Source organism: Wyeomyia smithii, chromosome 3 (genome assembly GCF_029784165.1).
Source record: "Wyeomyia smithii strain HCP4-BCI-WySm-NY-G18 chromosome 3, ASM2978416v1, whole genome shotgun sequence".
Taxonomy (NCBI): domain Eukaryota; kingdom Metazoa; phylum Arthropoda; class Insecta; order Diptera; family Culicidae; genus Wyeomyia; species Wyeomyia smithii.
The window spans coordinates 175229683-175243558 of record NC_073696.1 but is presented as its reverse complement, the minus strand read 5'-3'; the positions used below and the strand labels follow the sequence as shown (position 1 = coordinate 175243558).

The 13876-nt window shown below is 36.2% G+C and overlaps 1 protein-coding gene across 3 annotated transcripts in view; it reads right to left on the bottom strand.

Moving 5' to 3' along the window:
- Window positions 1–13876, bottom strand: part of LOC129732686 (serine proteinase stubble) — a 285885-nt gene that overhangs the window by 161322 nt on the left and 110687 nt on the right. For all 3 annotated transcript variants that reach the window (XM_055693785.1, XM_055693783.1, XM_055693784.1), the window contains one exon: window positions 8524–8602. The gene's annotated coding sequence lies outside the window, so the exon portion shown is untranslated. The remainder of the gene's footprint in view (window positions 1–8523; window positions 8603–13876) is intronic.

Genomic DNA, 13876 nt, shown 5'->3' with positions numbered 1-13876 from the left:
AAGGCCAATGAGAATGAGCTTTTTAATTTTTTAACAGTAAATAATGTGCATATTGCAATTATTACTGAAACATTTTTGAAACCTAACATAAAATTAAAATATGATCCCAATTACGTGGTTCATAGATATGATAGGATTCAGGGTTCCGGCGGTGGAGTTGCAATTGTTATTCATCGCCGAATCAAACATCGTGCTCTTCCCCATCTTGAGACGAAAGTTATTGAAACTTTGGGAATTGAAGTTCAAACTGAACTTGGGATTTTATTTATTGCCGCAGCATATTTACCATTTCAATGCACACGCGAGCTCAAAAATTATTTTAAAGGTGATTTACAAAAACTCACCAGAAATCGTTCGAAATTTTTCATAATCGGCGATTTTAACGCTAAACATCGTTCATGGAATAATTCTCAAAGTAATTCCAATGGAAAAATTTTATTCAATGATTGTTCTTCAGGATACTATTCTATTTTGTCTCCGAATAGTCCTACATGCTTTTCTTCTGTAAGAAACCCTTCAACAATTGATTTGGTGCTAACAGATCAAAGTCATGTGTGTAGTGATTTGATCACACATGCTGACTTTGATTCTGACCATCTTCCAATAACTTTTTCTTTATCACATGAATCAGTTTTAAACCCTATGAGCTCTGTTTTTAATTATAACAAGGCTAATTGGGAAAGATACAAAACTCATATTGAGAGAAATTTCAATAATGAGCTTGATTTGCAAAACGAAGTGAATATTGATTCCGCTTTGGAAGCATTAAAATGTGCAATTGTTGATGCCAGGAATTATTCTGTTCCAAAGGCTCAAGTGAAATTTGATTCATCAATAATTGACGAAAATCTTCAACTTCTAATTCGTTTGAAAAATGTCCGCAGACGTCAATATCAACGTTCTCGTGACCCTGTTTTTAAAACTATTTATAAAGATTTACAAAAAGAGATTAAACATAGATTTACTCTTCTGAGAAATCAAAATTTTGAGACTAAAGTTGAAAAATTGAAACCATATTCAAAACCATTTTGGAAGCTGTCGAAGATTCTTAAGAAACCTTCAAAGCCTATTCCAGTTTTAAAAGATGGTGAACGTTTTCTTGTATCCAATGAACAAAAGGCTCAAAGACTTGCTCAGCAGTTTGAGAGTGTTCATAACTCAAATTTGAATTTTGTGAGTCCAATTGAAAATGAAGTCACACGTCAATTTGATTTAATTTCTTCCCAGAATTTTTTACCTGCAGAAATAATTGAAACTAACTTGAATGAGATTAAATCAATTATTAAAAATTTCAAAAATATGAAAGCACCTGGTGACGATGGAATCTTTAATATACTAATCAAACATCTCCCTGAGAGCACAATGGAATTTTTAGTGAAAATTTTCAATTGCTGCTTCAAAATTGCATATTTTCCCAAATTATGGAAAAATGCAAAAATTACTCCAATTTTAAAGCCGGATAAGAATCCAGCTGAAGTTTCAAGTTACCGACCAATCAGTTTGCTTTCTTCAATAAGTAAACTGTTTGAGAGAATTATTCTTAACAGAATGATGTCACACATCAACGAAAATTCAATTTTTGCAAATGAACAGTTTGGATTTCGCCATGGGCATTCCACAACTCATCAATTGCTCAGAGTTACTAATATGATACGAGCTAACAAATCTGAAGGTTATTCCACTGGAGCTGCTCTTTTAGACATAGAAAAAGCATTCGACAGTGTTTGGCATAAAGGTTTGATTGCGAAATTGCAAACTTTTAATTTTCCGATTTTCCTTATCAAAATTTTAAAAAATTATCTTACTGATCGAACTCTGCAGGTTGTCTATCAGAATTCTAAATCTGATAGATTTCCTGTCAGAGCAGGTGTACCTCAAGGTTCAGTCTTGGGGCCAGTCCTGTACAACATATTCACTTCAGATCTTCCTGATTTGCCTCCAGGATGCACAAAGTCATTGTTCTGCGATGACACAAGCATTTCCGTAAAAGGAAAAAGCCTTCGTGTCATATGCAGTCGATTGCAGAAAAGTTTAGATATTTTTTCTTCCTACTTGCAAAAGTGGAAAATCTCTCCCAATGCTTCTAAAACTCAAATGATAATTTTTCCGCATAAGCCTAGGGCGTCTTTCCTCAAGCCAAACAATAATCACGTTGTCAAGATGAATGGGGTTATTTTAAGTTGGTCCGACAAGGTTAAGTACTTGGGACTAATTTATGATAAAAAACTTATTTTCAAAGAGCACATTGAGAGTATACAAGCCAAGTGCATCAAATATACGAGATGTTTATATCCTCTCATTAACAGGAATTCTAAACTTTGTTTAAAGAACAAACTTTTGATTTACAAACAAATTTTTAGACCAGCAATGCTTTATGCTGTACCGATCTGGTCAAGTTGCTGTTCAACAAGGAAGAAAACGCTCCAAAGGATTCAGAATAAAATTCTGAAAATGATTTTGAAGCGTCCTCCTTGGTTTGGTACACTCGAATTACATAGACTTACTGGTGTTGAACCATTAGAAGCTATGTCAAATAAAATTATTAACAATTTTCGACAAAAATCGTTGCAATCCTCAATTGCTACGATAAGCTCTCTTTATAGCCAATAAGTTAGCAATTAAGTTAGTTGTAAGTTTACTTCCCCTTTTCTGACAAGTAGGTTTAAATCCCTACGAATGATAAGTCCTAATTGCGAAAGCAAACAAATCCTAACAATTAAAATTACAAATTTCTAACAGTGTTGAGAAGTCACCATTTGTGATTGGACACACATACTCATTATTTACTAATATTTATCATAAATACTTAAGCTACTAACAAATCCCCCCTTAATTAAAAAAAAAAAAAAATTTACTGGTTAACCAGTTAGTTCAAGGGAACCATGTTTCCCTCAGGCACCTTCCATCCGCCCATCGGATCATTTCCAAATTACTGTTGCACTAGAGATGTATGATTATCATTTCAACCTTTGAGTTCATCTAGCCCAACAGTGACTTAGCTATGGTCCCATATCCGCTATAAGGAGCTTAGCAATGATCCCGTACCAGCGGCACAGCGATTTGGCGCGTTTTACTTATGACAGCTTGACGTAAAATATTTTGACATATCAATTCTTTCGCTGGATTCCAGCGAACATTCATTTACTGTTTTCTGTTCAGCAAATAGATTTGCTGTATTTTCGCGAATCACTGAATCGATTACTGGTTTTCAGTAAATTTATCGATGAAATACTGGTTTACAGCAAAAATAAAATTGCTGAACGAAATTCAGTAAATTGTAGAACTGAATTACAGTAAACTTTTGAAAAAAATGCTGTGATTCAGTAAACAAGTGATTTGCTGATAAACCTTCAGCAATTTACTTTGCTGAACTATAAAGAGAAATTTTGGTGTGTAAGTTTTAAACCCATTTCATGCAGATACTTTTTCACCGTTTTTGGATCAATCTGATATTTATTGCCCAGCTCACGATATGATTCCGCCGACCGACCAGGCGTTTCCGCCCTCAATTTCGCTCGAACATTGCTCTCTTGATCTCACCCGGAACCAGATTTTCTTTTAAAGGTTTTTCCATTCTCGAAGAGTTTGACAATAATGTATATGAATGTTTTTTTTTTATATCCAAGATCTTGAGAATAGTGGAAGTGAAGACTTTTAGATTCTTTTTTATTTTGCTCACAATAATTGAAAATCCATTTACGACGGTCTTCTCTCGACAACGCCTTTTTCTCAACTAAGCGAATCGACTGGTCGTGTTACCAATTATATAAAAGTGGATCTTCATTTTGTGGAAAAGGATTTTTTGATTCGTGCAGCACTTCGAAATCGTAGACCAATTCAAAAGTTGTTCGGATTTTCATTCTGAAGAGATGTACTGGAAAACAAACCTTTTTAGAACGTTGCTCACTTATTTTATGCAGCATCCTGCTAGGCATACGAAGAATCATCAAGAGACATAGATTAAAAACATAAAATATTATGATTAATATTAGTAAATAATGAGTTTGAGTGGCCAATCACAAATGGTGGCTTCTCAACACTGTTAGAAATTTGAAATTCTAATTATTAGGATTTTTTTGCTTTCGCAATTAGGACTTATCATATGTAGAAATTTAAACCTACTTGTCAAATAAAAGAGATAAACTTACAACTAACTTAATTCCTAACTTATTGACTATAAAGACTATATTGAGGATTGCAACGATTTTTGTCGAAAATTGGTAATAATTTTCTTTAACATAGCTTCTAATGTTTTTCTTTGTTTTGGTTAAGGAACTGGACTGCCCTGACTGTTTAATACTACATATTTTCCGGGAATTCATTGTTGGTTGGCTTTCTGGTAATTGACTGACATAATATAGAACAGGTAAATAGGCTCTTTTTGAAGAACGGGCCTGATCCGCTCACTCAACATCGCAACATTACCCAAATCGGCTCATATGAACGATTCATGGTTTATGAAGGTGCCTGGTTGTGATGTTTCGGTAAATTTCGGTTTCGTTTGGCATCAGTTTTAGTGCGCTCAAAGAACCGTGGTTCATTTACGGGAGCCGTTCGCACATTCGAACCAGTGCTGGTCTAAATATTTGTACTGGTATAGGGAATCTTTTTCAGACTTCAGCTATCGTTAAAGCAGTGCAAGCAGTAATCAATACTGATGATGTTGGTACTGAACAGGGTAATGTAAATATGAACTGATCGATTCACTATCATGAAACCGGTCATTCAAAAGCATCATCAAACCAATAAAAATTAAAAAGACGTTGGGTTTGTTCAAAACATTTTACATTTAACGACGACTCTGGTTTTGTTCATATGCATACAGTTCCACGTTACTGGCACTAGCGTCAGTAAATTCTGTTGCAACAAGGCTTGCTATTGGCTGTTTCGGTTACTGACGGTGATTAGGGAAGCACGAGCCTTTGGTACGCACCGACCCGCGAAAGAACCCAGCGGTTTTTTGAGCGCCCCAAAACTGATCGTTTGCCCGAAACCGAAGTCTACCGAAACATCACGATTAGTAATTAGTATGAAACACAGTTTCTGGTCGACCCACTCGAGCCCCTTAATAGACCACGTGGTTTATGGTCGACCCTATATTCACTATTTAATAATGTCATTCATGTGTGTTACTCATAGAACATTTTGTTTTTGGCACAATGTCACCCCATAGAAGGGATGAGATTGAGCCAATGTTCATGTATTTTTAGCAAAATTATAGTTTATTATAACTTGACCATATTTGTAGCAGTTGTTAACTAAACATTCAAGCATGCACTTACGTGCTTTGGATCAAATTTATTGCTCAAATATGTGCATTACAAGCTTGAGAACAAAAACGTATGCTGTTTTGGCACAATCGCATCCCGACAGACGGTAGTACTAGTATTTTAAACGTATTTTGATGTTTTCTCACAAAAAACTTGGTTAACATTATTGTTCCTTTAGCTTAAATTAAACGCTTTAAACCGCTCTGTAGTTCGTTCTTTGACACCAATTCTCTATCTGGGTTAGTTTTCGAAAAATTATCATTTCAATGCAGCATGTTTGGTGCAGAGGCAACCTCAAGGTAAAACTGAAAATCAAACCACAAATTATGCCGCATCAAAATTGAAATTGAAGTAGCGGTCTTGTAACCCTAATACTTTGGTATCGGTTAGGCTAAGAGGAAAGTTGATCTTCATAGGTTCATAAACGTTACCTATCATCGTGAAAATTGGTACACGAGAGCTTACGGTTTAACTCTATCTTCGATATGTGAAAAGAAAAATTAGCTCCTAATAGTTGAATCTCAGTGGTCCAATTCTTAGTTAATATGAAAAAATTAATGCTTAACTTGATGTTGTCGATAACCATTAACATAAAGAGAAAAATTAAGTTAAATTTTTCCCCTACCACATAACGGCTCTTGCTGAATCCGGAATATGGACCCCACAACTTTAAGCTTTGGAGATGATGCGTTCAAAGTTTACTTCAGAATAATAAAAACAGGATTCATCCCAAGGGTGCCAATCACTTATAAGAGGGAAAAGTAACTGGAAAATCTAAAAAACCTTCACAAAATGTTCACCTACCCGACTCAAAACGGGATGGCGCAAAACGATTGAAGTTTGACCTTGTGAAATTCGACAAATCACCAAAATCGTGAATTTTTTCTTTAGATGATACCTGATATTGACGGTTCATGCATTTTTAAGCCAACTGGCACCAACAAAAATATTTCGCAAAACGAAATTTCATGCACCCAAAATTTTTAAGGGCCAAAATTCAATCGCTTCGCGCCACCCCATTTTAGGTCCGGTTGAGCTGAAATTTTGCACAGGGTATTTTTTCGGGCAGGTGAACATTTTGTATAGGGTTTCTCGAAATAAATAATAGATGAACATCGAATTATTTTTGATGCAAGATCATTAAAATTGTTTGGTTTACATTCGGCTCTTGGGTCCTATTTGCACGTGTTGTTAAAATAAATATGAAGGGTTCGCTCAAACTATCATGTCTTTTTTTTCTGCCTATTGATATTTTCTTCAACCTTAGATTAATAACAAGGGGTGTTAGTTTTACCACCTTTTCTCTACACTGCGTTCTGGGTTTTACGGAGTATACGACATGCTTCAGTTCACCCCACGGCCAACAGGTGGCGAGCTTAATTATGTTGCTTTGTGATTACAAGCTGCGAGGTCCAACTGGGATATCTATGTCATTTTTAATATATGCAGCAACGTATCTATTAGTGTTTGGCTGTTAATTGGTACTTTCATTTGGAAAACCCTAATTTAAGTAGAATATATTCAACATGGCTATTATTATTTTAGAGTTTTGACACATTTTCGAAATTCGTGGCCGACATTGTAAGCTAGCAGGCGCAACGACGCGAGCCGGGTATTAGCTAGTATTTTATATCGCAAATTAATAATAATTACCTATTTAGAATATAGCTACGCTCCAATTCATTACAGTAACTAAACATAGGAGTGTACTGCCGTAATCTCGCAGACTGACGTAAGCACCATTTTTTCAAAAATGGGGTTCTTATGCCAATTTGTTCGTTATTTGAAGACCCATATTTTGGTATCTTTCTTTTAGTTGTTACTTATTCGCACGTTGCATAAAATCAAGAAAACAAAATGACGTATGCACCATTTCAATACAAAAGTGACAAGTATAAAATGGATGTACGTCATAATGTTGTATCACGGCAGTGCACTGCTGATATAACAAAGGTACGTTACACCGCAGGGTAACACAAATAGCAGTAGATTCATAATATATAAAATGAAAGTGTCGCTGGTACTTCGTAGAGTTTTCGCAATATTGATTCTCATACACGCAAAACTTTTCCTTATAACTTTAAAAACAACAGCGCAAAATTGCTCTTTGGGTAACAAATCTGTTACTGAATATGCAATAAAGTTCTGCCCCAATCAAGTAACAACACATGGTGCCATGAATTTTGCATGTTACATGTTACGGGAATACGACTATCTAATAGTGGTCGTTTATACCACATGTAAAATTTTCTCTGTCGAAAAATGCTCCCCTTCCATCTCCAGTCATGAAAAATCACACCATCGCATGTATTGCACTTGTTAGGCCTGAAACATGTTGAACACCAACGCTAGCGATCGGGCTAGATTCTTGCCGTAGGTTAATCAACAGCCGTAAGTAGAGCTGCTCATTAATCTACGGCAAGAATCTCGCCCGATCGCTAGCGTAGGCGTTCAACATGTTTCAGGCCTTTATAGTTTTCGCTATCTCCAATTCATCCGGTGTGCCTGTATTAGTTCGCTCGTTGTATGCATACGGAGAAAAAATATGACAAGAGCTGCCTAGCATCATTTTTCCCCATCATACAATATGCAAACGTTGATGATTTCAAAAACTTCAAATGCGTCTTGAAGTCACATCACAATCTGTAAACTGCGCTTGAGAAAAACACAAACATTCGCTTTTTTTGCAAGCTATCTAAAACACACACTCATTGGTTCATGGGGAACGAATCGAAAGTGTTTCTAATTAGACATTTGAGGTTGACGGTTGAGATTCTGATTATGTGTGAACAAGGGAGAAAGAAATAAACCTGATCGTTGCATCAATACAAATGCAGGAAGTGAAGTCTCGTGTACTTCCTTTTAAAAAAGACAGAGAAAGCAAAAAAAAAACACAAAAAAACACCGCTCCTCAGTCCGCGTACTTTTTTAAACTTCGAGCATTTTGAGCTTATTCAATCTCTTTTTTATGGATTAGCCGTATTGTAAATATATGTTTTGCACTCTTCCAACTCTCGTATCCTAAGTTGGGTGTTTTGAAACGTACGCACCACTTGAAAATGGTAGAAAAAGCAATTTTAAAAATCAAACCTAATGCCCGCGAATGCACTACTAAACACAAGTGAAAAGTATTTCTTTTTTCGTCAATGAATTAATGAGTTACCACAAACGATTCTTATAATATCCGATAAAGGACGCCACAGAGGGCTGAACGAGACTGTTAGTTGCGCGTTCATTAAATCATGCAACTCACCCTGTAACCTCCAGAGTTCGGCTCCATTCAGCAGTTTTCGTTTGGATTGATTGATTCACTGCATTTCAAAAAATGGATTCTGGAAGAGAAGAGAAATAATATAAAATTAATAACGATTGGTCATAGTCGACTAGTGTATGTAAAACTTATGTTAACATTTCCATTTTTGACAACATTTTTTGCAGCAACATTTTAGAATAGGGATGCATGTTTCAAAACCAATGTATTCGAATACCGAAAACAAAGAGAGTGTCACGAAAATCGTCCAATTTCAAATGCTTATACTGAGCCAGTTTTTAATGGCGTTTTTTTTTCATTTTTGTAGTGATCGATTGGAGAATTAGTTACGTGTATACCTAACGGCCAAAAGTTGTGATTTTATAATGTTTACTATTGTATTGTAATCTCTAAGCTGGTCTTGAGTCTCAGGTCTTGAGGTACGATGCTGGCCTCACAAGCCAGTCGTCGTAGGTTCGAGACTAGGCTCGGGATAGACTGTTAGTGTCAGTAGGATCGTAGCGCAAAAAACGTGAGATTGGTTTTTTTTAAATCACCTTTTTTAAATGAATTTTTCTTTAGTTTAAGTAATTGAATTTCGTCAATAATTTTCTCTAAAAGTTCGAACCCTTTTCCAAAAGTTATCTTTTGACCACTTTTCTCTATCTCTTGTAATTGTTCAGATTATCGATTTATAAAAAAAAAACTTCAGCCTTTTCGATTATTAGTACAGAGAAATGGAAAGTTACTTAGGGTAGTAAGGCCTTCATACACACAAATTTTTATTGAACTCTGTGAGTTTTCTGCCAATATTTGGTCGAATGGGCGCGAAATCTTTTAATTATGAAACATTCAATATATCTTTCAGGCCTTCAATTCATTTGGTATGTGAGGACTATGGAGAAAAGACATTACATGGCGTTAATGTTAGCGAAAGTTCAATTGTAATTGCTATTATCAACTCCATCCAGCAAAACATCATCACGCAATGCAATGCTTGAATCACAAGATTTTCTTTACCCTGTTGACCAACATACTTCGAACAACGTAAAGCCTCATTCATGATCTTCACGAGAATCATACAGCAAAGCTATTCTGCAAACCGATTTTTTGGGTAACGTACCGGTATTTGGTAACTCTGAATCAAACGAAGTTTTGAAGTCAATTAAAACTTTGAAAAACCGATCCCGTCTGTTCAACTCATCTATTGAAACCAACTGTTAAATGAGCCGTCCTGCCCTCAAAGGTCAAATTGGTTAATATTTTCTGTCATTTTAAAAAGAACACATGTTTGTACAGCAAACAAAAAACCGTGTTGCCAATCACAGTAGAGACTTACGGCGAGAACATGTCCACATTGTGGAAATACTTCGGCAAGCTCACATTTCCCTCGATTCAATATACTTCAAAATAAATATGTGATGAACAATACTGTGGAAAAAGTAATATCATCCCACTATACAACATGGATAACGTCAAAAACCAGTAGGGGACAAGAAGAAATAGGGGCAAATCTGCACCATCACTTGAAATAACTGTATCAAAAGGTGTAAATCTGCAAACAAAAAACGGTGGAAAAGCGTACACAGAGTACAAAAAGAGAAGAAAAACTATGATGAAGAAAAAAAGATGATTTCGCACCTTGTCCGCTTTCATGCGGGCTTTCGGTCCAACATCGGCGGTTTTCGCTGACCAAGTTCCACGAAGGCGGCGAGTTCCCTCTGATGATCCCGCTGAGCGATCGACATACTCACACCACCAGCGCAAAACACCTGGGCGAACTTTACGAACCCAGCTACTAACATGATGATGGTTGATGGGCGCAAAAGAGGTAAACCATATTATGCGGTTATTACGGTAGAACGGTAAAAGATTGGGAAGCTCGATCGTACACGTATAAGGATCGATAATCGGTGATCTTTCGTCACCTTGCAAGTTGGATACCGCATCTTGGAGATTGTGAACAGACGAGGTACCCCCCCTTTAACATAAGAGTATTGCTTGTTTGCCAGTGACAGCACTTACTAGCAACTTCAATGCTAATTACTAGGCAAGAAATGTGAGAACTTCCCTGAGAGCGGCTTCAAAAACACAGCAAGCTGCTATCCTTCCTCACCTCTTAAACCTCATTCAACCAACCAGGAGAAGGTGTGAACTTGATCAACTCGTTTGAAGAACGCTCGAATGACCGCTTTACTTTGGCTTCCACACTTGCCTTAATTATGAGGTGCAGTATAAAGCTAATGTTGTAATATGAAGGAAGTTTAGTGGGAGTTTTATCGATTTGGCAGTTTCTTGTGAGACCTGATTAGCTGCTGGTTTGGGCGTCCTGAAGGAAATGTGGATTCGGTGCTAAACGCCAGGCGAGCCAACGTAAAAATTGTATTGGCGATTTCTAGGCTAATAGTAACTATAACGGGGAACATTCAAGGGTACTAATTTAATTTTGATAATACAATTTGTTCGTATTAAGAAAACAGCAATTATTATCATTTGTGTAGTAGGGCAGTAAAAAGAGGGCGGCATATTTCTTCCCCAGGGCACAATTTTCACATAAAAAGGAATTTTATGACTTAATACACCGACCGCACATACTCATGGGAAAAATGTTATCTAAGGCAGCGCAATTGAATTGTTAATATATTGATAGTGTATCAGCATCCAGCATTCAGGTCATAAAACTACAATCAATTTTTTTAAAGATCGAAACAATATCGACGCTTAAGTTTCAATAATAAAAAGATGAATGTTGGAGAACATTTCAAACGAGCACTCTTAAGAAAAAAAATTTCGATCAACACATTGTTCCACGTTGAAAATATTTCATAGACTCAAAAAGCTTTAATTCTATAGAAAAATGTTTGCCAATATGTTCTTTTGAAAAAATTAACAATGAATATTATAAAAATTACATTAATCGCACAATGTGCATCTGATGGTCAATCGAAACACGATGAAACATGATGGAGCTTAATAAGCTTACCACTACCGCACAAAAGATTAGATTGCCATCTACGCTTCCACCGCTTGATTTGCACGAATGATCTACCGAAATATAGTGTTGCGAAATTTGTCCGAAAACTTAACCAAACACTTTAATATCAACACTCATGATCCCGCAACGGCGCATTACCCGGCGGGCTTGAGTGGCGTAATGATGCGATCTATCTTCCATGCAGCGTTCCGCTTTGACCGAGTCAGGTCAGTTCCAACATAGAAGAGCCCTCATCTTCTCCGGACTCATTAGTGCCAACCGAGAAGCATCAAAATTTTGTTATATCGTTTTTTGTTGCTGCCCAGGGAAACCTGATCTGGCCGTGCCTTCCTTCGAACTGAGGTTGGCTCTTTGTATGTATACACACGTTTGACCGGCACCAAGGTGTGAAGAAAGATGCTACGTTAGCCGATAACAGTAGCATGATTATTAGTTATTGCCGTTAATCGATGTTGATTCCTTTGTTGAATCACGTATGGCGTTGAAAATTTCTCAATTAACCCAATGAGCAAATGTGTTTTCTGTTTCGTAACATTGGGACCTTAAAAGATGCTGTGGATTAGAGGCTGGTTCCATAAGCGTTAGATTATAGTTATTATACCGACGTCGCTTTATCGATTTGTAGGATGAGGTCAGTTTTGTTTTTCGGAGTACTTCATATGGCCTTATTATACTTTTTTCGCGAATTGCTGTTGATAACGGGAAAACTATGGATAGGTTATTAATTCACTTAGGGACCTGACGAAGCCTGCAAAAGCTTTGCTAGATCTCATGCTCTCAATTACATTAACCCGTAAAGACCCGGGACGGAACTTGTTTTTTGAAAATGCTCGTTCTCAGCACTGGAACGGCCGATTTGGGCAAACTTGGAATTTTATTCAAGGGGAATAGTTGCTCTAAGTTTTGGTAAAGGTTTCACCCCTCTGGACCCCTCCCCGTTTTCGTGAGACGCAAAAATGTCTCTGTGTTTTTTTTTTCTAATTTTTCAAACAGATTGAGCAAACACTGGGAATTTTCATACGTATCAATACGTTTTTTTTTTTTTTTGAAAAACGAGTTTGAATTCACTAAAGTACGAGTTTTTATGAAAACTTGATTTTCTCCAAAGCTGTGCATGCTACAAAAAATCTTTCACCATCTATGGATTCGGAAGACGTTACTCTAAAAATATATAGCTTGAAAATTGAAGAACTATGTTGAATCCTACCGTGGGAGACTGGGAAAATCAGGTTTCCATGAAAACACATACTTTGGTGAATTTAAACTGGTTTTTCTCAAAATGTTTGCATCCTAAAATAAATATTTCATCGCGGAGACCTTGCCGCAAAAATGTAGAGCTCAAAATTTGAAAAACGGTTTTGTTGTTTGAATTTTTATGAAGATACGTAATTTTGTGATTTTGTACTGAAATAATTTAGAAACTCCAAAATTCACTCTTACATACCATATTTCATCTACCTGACATGATTTGATACATGGAGCAATTGATACGTATGAAAATTCCCAGTGTTTGCTCAATCTGTTTAAAAAATTAGAAAAAAACACAGACATTTTTGCGTCACACGAAAACGGGAAGGGGTCCAGGGGGGTGGCACCTTTACCAAAACTTAGAGCAACTATTCCCCTTGAATAAAATTCCAAGTTTTCCCAAAGCGGCCGTTCCAGTGCTGAGAACGAGCATTTTCAAAAAACAAGTTCCGTCCCGGGTCTTTACGGGTTAAAATATTTACGTAAAAACTCTCTAACTACAAAAAATACAAAAAGTTTAATTTAAGAGCTAATTTTTGAACTTGTGCAACAAAACCGAATTGAAATCTTTTGAATAATAATAAGATGAGAGCAGAATTGATAAATTACATCTCGTGAGCCACAATGAATAGATTTACCTGAAATATAAGTAGCTGTTTACCTTGTGCAAATTAAATAATATCACCTTCCTAATAAAATGCATGGATCAATTTTGTCTTTCAATCTTAGAGAGTTGTCGGATTTATATCACATAGGAAACAATAGAAATTCCACTCTTGGTCATTGAGGGTTTCTTTGGCAAATACCAGTGAATTATTTGGGAAATATTGAAATAAATGATAAGGAAGAGTACCACTTTGATTTACCTAAACACTGGATACTGTATAGGAAGTAAGGCTTTTTGCTCAAATGTTGTCATCATACGCATATTTTTTTTATTCAATAATGATATAAAAATCAATCTCAGGAATAACACAGTACAAAACGCTCGCTGAAGTGAATTTCTAAATATTTCTGAGGGTTCACATCTTTTGACACAAATATTACATTTTCGAAGATATATCAATTCATAGTTAAATTTGCATAATGCCCAGATCTGCGCACCTGAAAACA